The following is a 7,873-nucleotide window of genomic DNA, read 5'->3' on the forward strand; positions in this document are numbered from 1 at the left end:
ACCATGAATAGCAAATGCACGATTCACAAGTTTCGTTTCGCCATTTTCATTGCTGTTAATTTCGCAAACGCCAAGCAATCCCCACGTGACCTCCTTTGGATCAGTGAAAAGTGAAAATTACTCGCGTCATAAACATATATGTTCATCTCAGCGCAAATCACGTTTTGCATGCTATAGAAGGGAGGGGGGATAAATACTCTTCCTTTCGTGTTTTGATATCTTGTTGTTTTGCTACTCTCACTTTGGAGTTCGGATGGTGTCTAGCAACGTTGGGTACCTCGTTTCTTGTGTGAGCGAGTGGTTGCTGTTTACGACGTGTTCATATATCGATTTGTAGTGCTGTAATGTGCAAATTAGCGGACTTTATAGCGGCTCTCTATTTTCCGTCGTTGTCTTTCGAGCAGCGCCTGTTGTTCCGGTAAAAATCGAGTTGAATGAATCGCCACAACCCCAACGTATATCGCGCAGTGTTGACCAAGACCAAGTCCAGCAGGAATTCTGGTGAGTAACGCTTTCGTAGATTGTCTGGATTAGTAGTGTGCTGTCCACACATAGTTGGATTCTCATACGAGTAATTTAAATGAATCAAAACAGCCGAAGTGCCTGTAATAGATGTAACTCGGTATCTGTTCGTAGGTTTGCGTTGTTTCTAGTTGGTTGCGCGTTTAGGAACAACAAATTTATTCGAAGACGATAAGATACCGACAATGCATCACCGTACAGCAGCATTTACTCGTATCGTTGTGAGCCATATTTAATTTGTTAAAATTTGCCGCCGTATTTCTTCAAAAATAAAAGCGCAAGTCGGCGTACTTGAATTGATCTCCTTGAACTGCTTACGTCGAACGTCTGCAAATATTGTACTCATGTGCCTTCGCGCACCATACTAGGCACAAAAGCATATCTGATTAGAATAAATACTTCAAGAGGAAGTCATTCAAATACATTGTTATTTATAGCTGGTTTTCCATTCCAGGCATGGTATGTGGCTGCACGGAGGATTCCGAAAAAGAAAAACAACAACATGGCTAATAGGATGTTGCTGCCCAGGGAGTCCTGGCCGAAGAGGTGAGCTGTTAAGATCATCATAAGGTTTTGTTGTGAAGTGAGAAATTTTGTAGTAGTGCACGAATGTTAATTAATGCACTACCTTTATAAAAAAGAAACCAGAAATGGAAAGTTATGCATGCATCATTTCATGAATTGTAATGTATCACTATTTGATATTCACATGTTTCCATTAAAGGAATGCACTACTGAACCTATATTCATATCATGGTCATGCCTGTGTTTACCTGTCACATTTTAAGGCTTGTCATTCTTTTGTCTAGATGAAGATTTATGTTAACCTTGTATGAAATAACAGACACGTATCAACACATGTGCAGCTTGTGCACATTAAAACCAGCCATGTAGAGACAAATGCTTGTGTGTGTTTTTTTTGTTTTTTTTTATATTCTAGCCTATTCATGGTTGCTCTTCCCTTCTTGCAGGTTTACTCATTCCAGAAGCAAGAATTGTACAATTGTAAGGCGAATGGAAATAAACTGACATCGACTGAGATAGGTGTTCCGTCTTGGCCAGTGACTGTAGGATGGCTCCAAAAGCGTCACAACAAAGCCAATATTCATCTAGCTCTCTACAAGTATCTAACTCCACATAGTAGCCTGCTTCACAGCAACATCAACACTACCTTGTGGGAGTACACATTACACAATATGTTGCATTGTGCTGTGGTATGATAACATACCGTTTGTCTCGCAATATGTGTATATAAATATGATAAGGGCCCTAAGGGCACAGTGCATGCCTTATACCCTGCTGAATATATATCCATACCTGGCTGCGACATTGCATATCAATGCAGGTTACAATACACATTTTCACATTTGGCCGTTATGAGACATCTTCGGCCGTAATGAGACTGCCTTCGGCCGTATTGAGACTTTGGCCGTAATGAGACACTTGGGGATTAAAGGATTATCGGCCGTATTGAGACTTTCGGCCGTATTGAGACATCGGCCGTAATGAGACTTCGGCCGTAATGAGATACAATCTTTCGAAGATAACATCGCAGGTAACATCTTAAACGTCCTTTGTTCCCTGTAAAGACACAATTCATGAAATTTTCCTTCGAGGTCGACGACGGAACCAATGATGCGGGCCAGCTTTGACGCGCCTAATGGTAAAGGGAATTAAGTTGAATAAATTCCCACACGTGTTTCTTGCAGTGTAGATACATGTCAATCATTTAACATAAATTCCGCACATGTGGCTTAAACTTCCTTTATTGCCTGACTCGCCAGATTTTTCGTTCTCATGCAGCATTGCGCAAGGCCGTAATCTCCTTACAGGTGAACTCGTTCTAGATAACAAAATAATGAATATGTTAACAATACCATGCGTGCTTATTCTCATGTATACAGGGTACGTGACGTAAAACTGACTAAGTTTTATTAAATCCGCGATTTAATTTTTTTTTCTCAAAGTCATTGAATATATCTATTCCGGACGGGACCTACTCAAAGGTGGTGGTGTATCAGCAGATAACGCAGCCGTCAATTCACTTTCGTGATTAATCTTTATAATTAATGAAAATACGTTGACTACGTAACGTCAAAGATGTAGAACACAACCCTGAGGGACCTACCCCTCAAGAACCGAAACCACAGCGCCTTTTTTGCGCTCTAAAAAAATGTGCGAAAATACAAAATAATTGAGCACTGTGCGGGTTTTGCGGCCAATTTCTCCTCTCGCTGTCTCGGTGTCACCCCTTCTCAACTGACATCAGGTTGTTCCCGAAATCACGGAACAGCCCGCTTTGTCCCTGGAAGTGAGGGAAATAGCGATGCCGTTTCTCAGTCAACATTATCATAAAACATGCCGTATTTGATTTTCTTTCCGTTGTTATCTCGCTTAATCTCTAACACCTCACAACACAGTTCGCGATTTGATGTGATAAACGTCACGCACTAAAACTACCAATGCATTACTGTAAAAAACCTGGCAGATAACAAAAATGAAATCACCGATTCTGCTGCTCAATAAGTGTCATCATCATCACGTTGTATCAGATTTTAACGAAAAAAAAAAAAAACAAGGTCGCTAGGAAGGGGGGGGGCATGTTTTGAGGGGCAGCGTGACGTCAGTGTTGTCAAGCGGTGACAGTGAGAGTTATAGGAAAAAGCGGCCGCAGAACTCGCGCAACGGATAGTGCATTTTGCTCATTTTTTAAGGGCACAGAAAAGTGCTCCTGTTCCGATTCTTGCTGACTAGACTTCTCAGGGTAGCGCTCTACAAATATGGAATTGGGCGCTCAACTTGTTTTCGAGAATTATGAAGATTCATTATAAAAGTAATCAACGGCTGCACTAATTAGTGATACACCACCACCATTGAGCAGGTCCCGTCAGGAATACATATATTCAACGACTTCCGGAAAGAAAAACAAACCGCGAATTTAATAAAATTCTGGTCAGTCTCAAGTAACGCACCTAGTATATATGTACTAGTAGATCATTCACTCTAGTTTCAGGCATGTGGCTTGAACACCCTTTGTTCCCTACTGATGCGGAACTCATCAAATAGTCCCTTTTGAGGCTTCGCGCAAGGGCATGCAGGTAGTCATTTCAATTGGAAGCGCTGCAGGTTACACTCGCCATATCAACAGGCTTTTAGGTGTTGTGATTTTAATAGTGTTTCCGATATTTCAGTCATTCCCAGAATTGCCCCTCCTCAAGTTGACTTGACCGGCGTACACCCTGCCCTTCATTGAAGCTAAGCATTTCACCTGGAATATTCTTTGTCCCTCAGCTTTAGAACGACGTGTAAACATTTAGGTATTCTATGGTATTATTTATATTAAATAAGTAAATAAGTATTAGGTATTATGGTTAACATTTAGGTATTATTTGGGTATCCTATGAGGGACCCACGATGGTGAACAACTGGAATGGAAACCCAAGCGCGTCAGTTTCTTTTTTTTTTCCCCTTTTTTCTTGTTGTTGTTCCTGTGGTACTTATTTTCGCCATTTCAATTTCATTGGCGTGTCTTTGTGCTTGCATTATCGAGAAAGCAATGTGTTCCCCACAAGGTGTTGTCCTCTTCGAAAGCGTTCATGTCATGCACGGAAGGTGAACCTGTCTTCTACGGTTCCTTTAGTGCAACTGCAGTGTGCCCAGACATGTACGTATCTTGAGTATTGCACAGTCGACCCGCGTTTATCCGGACTTCATTTATACGGATCCTGCGCTATCCGGACAAAAAAGCATGGTGACGGATTTCTCCCCATGTATTTCTCCCTCGTTTACCCGGACTTCAGCTTCCGGACTCGGACGAGAATTCAAGGGAACAGAAGTGGGTAATACCAAACAATCGGCTTCAGTTATCCGGTTATTGTCCAGGAATGACATTTGGCCCACACCTAGTCAAGCGAGGTCGAGAACCCTGGTCGTGGCCTTCTTTTTACTGACACAAAGACCGTATTGCTAGGAAGAATTTTCTCCCTTTCCGACTTCGCACGTTACACAAAAGTAATCCACTGAGCAGTCTGGTCATTTCAGACTGAGAAGGTCCGCAACGAGGACCCCTGCGCTGCAACCATAGATGACGACATCGTTAGTGTTGTCGCTTCCGATAGTGTTCAAGAAGAATCAGATGATGAAAGCATGGATGCACCAGCTGTGACGGTAGAAAATGCGCGGGCTGCACTGAGAACAGCTCTATTATTTTTCGAGCAACAGAACAATGTTTCGCAAGCCAATGCCATTCGCAAAGGTTTTCAAGAACTGGATGCGTGTATTAGAATGAAACAGATGCTAATGGATAGTTTTCTGTGTAATGGTCAATAAAGGTGTCCTTTTAGGATCACTCTGGATTTTCGTGTTTCACTTATCCGGTTCCCCCGTTATCCGGACATTTTCACAGGAAACGAAGCCGTCCGGATAAACGCGGGTCGACTGTATTTTAAATACAGTAATTTAAATACTTTTTTCAGTATTTTGTATCTTGTTAATTACTTTTCAAGAAATGTATCTTGTAATCTATTTTTTTTCGGAAGTGCCCTGTCGTTTCCCTTATCCTCCTCATATCGATGCCAGGTCAGGGTAGGGCAGTCAAGAGATGACCTGACAATTTTTGTTCTCTCTGCGTGTACGGAGTAGCTGGACACATGTTAATCCTCCTGGGTGTTCTATACTCATGCGTGGAATGGGATCCCCTACAACTCTCCTGTGACCCAGAAACAAAGCGGGACTTTTACCTCTGGCCGGTTTCCATGCAAGAAGAGGCTCTCAGGTCGATGGTCTCACCGCTTCTGGAATTCGGTGAATTCCGGACCTGCTTTTGGGATATGCCATTGACCTGAGTGCTGACCTCCTTCAGTTTTGAAAGATACCATGTAGTGAGACGATTTCTAAGGGTTGTTTTCAGTCACTGTTGGCTGCGCGCATGATCACATCTCTGGATGGAGCCCCACACGAAGGTTGCGCCTTTACTTCCTTGGCCTTATCTGCATGAGGTCCTATTTCGAATGCGTTGCCGAAACAGAGAATAACGGCTATAAAGGCTATCGTGGTGTCTGTTCTTTATGCCGAGTACGAAAGTATCTTGTGAGTATCCTAATTACTTTTCAAGTATTTAGTATTATACTCTAAATACTTTTATTCGTAAGTAAGTTGTACTGTATTTCAAATACATTTTCGCTGATGTATTCTGTATCTTATTTCAAATACTTTTTTGCGGTATTTTGTACATGTCTGACTGTGTGCCCCAGTTTTTGCCTTCTTTTCTTTTCTTTTCTGCGACGAAAGAAGTAAGAACTACTCAGTGTGCCTTCCGAAGCGGTTGCGTCGGGGTACCTCACGATGACAACATTCTGGGCTGTTGGTTCAGTGGTCTCGATTCTAGTTTTCATGTTCCCTGGTTCGATTTGAAGGTCATGCCTTTCTTCTTTTTTATGAAGAGAGTTTTGAGATTACGGCAAGGCAAAGGCGTCACAATTTTCTTCCTGGATGGCTTAGGATGGCTGGATTAGGCACGTGTTTGCAGCATGCCACGGTGTTAACACTGCAGAACAACAGCAGAGAGAGCATCTTTAACCCCTACTTTTACAACAGCAAGGCGCGTGCAGTCGAGATTCTTGTTTCTCTTTTTAAATTTTATTTGTTCATCCTTAAGAATGTGCTCTTGTTCGCACTCACAAGGCTTTTCATGCATTTTAATCAAACTGTCATATCAAGTAATGCACGTCCCACGGAGACTGCGGATTAAGCATTACAGTGCTTCCGACGAGTGAGAAAACTTGTACTTGCATCCGTGTTTTTCTTTAGCGCTTCTCGCATATTACAAAGTACCTTCATATAGGACTGCGAGGACTGTCGTTACTGGCTAGTTGAAGTATCTTATTTCACGTTATCAATAGCAAGCGCATAAAAGCAGTTTTAGCAGACGGTTTGTAAGGTTATCATGCTTGCCGCGCCAATTTGCAGTTATACAAGAGTCAGAATCTTATCCACTGATTGGTCCAGGCAAGCCACGTTATATGAACGGTTTCCTAAAATTATCTATCGTGTTCACCCATTTTATAATACAGCGAATCAGACGCCCATAAGAATCCCAGAAGAATGGCGATTATCTGCGAGAAACATTACTCTTGGTGCGACGAAAGGAAACTTTGATATGACGTCCGTTGGCCTACGATCTCATCACCACAGTTTGCGATTACATCTCTCTCCCTTTTGTCTTTGACTCTGGCCCTTATTTATATTACTTATATAATTACCAATTACCTTACTTATATAATTACCAATCACTTTTTGTGTAGAACGTGACTCTGCTGCCACTTTTAGATGTTCTGAAAATAAGCGCTCTTCCGCTTGATTTTTATTTTTCTAGGGGAGGGCGTTGGTAACCGACAAACCTTCTTGATGGTGCCGGGAAGAGACTGTAACACGCAAAATTTGGAATTAAGCATTGAAATGTCCTCATGATAAGGGCAAGAACAAACTGAAGCGTACGATACAGTGATCACGGAGTAACAAGGTGCAAGTAACAAAGTGAAGTGCAGTTATTGAATTCGTTTTCGTAGCTTAGAGAGTATGATTTCTTTTCATCATAATGTAGGATAGTTTCTGGGGTTTTCCTCAGACGCTGTCACACATATGGCGACACATTTCCCTCAGCAGTCGCCCCAGGACACACATTTCTCATCGTAGACGGTATCCCCATTCCCCACAGAGAGAACAAAAAAAAAAAGGATCAGAACCAGCCTTACGAGTGGTAATCACACCGTTCCACGCGCTACGAGCAGCAGCCCAGAATTCTGAGCGGCATTACAGCAAAGAAAAGCTTGGCAAAACTTATCAGAGCTGATTACAGCCATTTTTTCATTGTGATTCATCACGTTTTCATTCTGCGCTGGGCAATTGCTGCTGATAGCCGGGCTCCGCGCGCGATATCTGATGTACAAACTCCCTTTCTCGTCTGCCCACGCCTCTTTCCATCTTCCTTTCTTCTCGCTTGATACTTTTCTTTCAAGTTAGCTTTCTTACACGTTCTTCTGCTATCAGGCAGTACCTGCATCAGAGGAGGTGTCCCTGAATTCTAGTCAAGGCAACGCACTTACTGAGCAACACTCAGCAACAAGCAACGCAGCAACGATCACTCAACGCCACAAAACGCACTGAGCGCCGCTTAACACAATCAGTAACAACTCAATCGGTACCCGCCCGGACGGCAACGGTCTTGTTCCCGCCATCTCGCTGCTGCTGCATCAACAGCCACAAGCACAAGCCGTGTGTCCAGTCGTCCACCATCCACGAGTCGTCCTCATTCTCTTCTTCATGGTATCGACGCGGACCTCAACCGTATGCA

The 7,873-nt window shown here is 42.8% G+C and overlaps 1 long non-coding RNA gene across 1 annotated transcript; it reads left to right on the top strand.

Moving 5' to 3' along the window:
• Positions 1-151: 151 nt before the first annotated feature.
• Positions 152-1,565, top strand: LOC135395400 (uncharacterized). Its single transcript, XR_010423059.1, has 3 exons — positions 152-501; positions 977-1,068; positions 1,494-1,565. It is a non-coding gene; the product is annotated as an uncharacterized LOC135395400 (long non-coding RNA).
• The last annotated feature ends 6,308 nt before the right edge of the window (positions 1,566-7,873 follow it).

The sequence above is a fragment of the Ornithodoros turicata genome, chromosome 5, assembly GCF_037126465.1.
Source record: "Ornithodoros turicata isolate Travis chromosome 5, ASM3712646v1, whole genome shotgun sequence".
NCBI lineage: Eukaryota > Metazoa > Arthropoda > Arachnida > Ixodida > Argasidae > Ornithodoros > Ornithodoros turicata.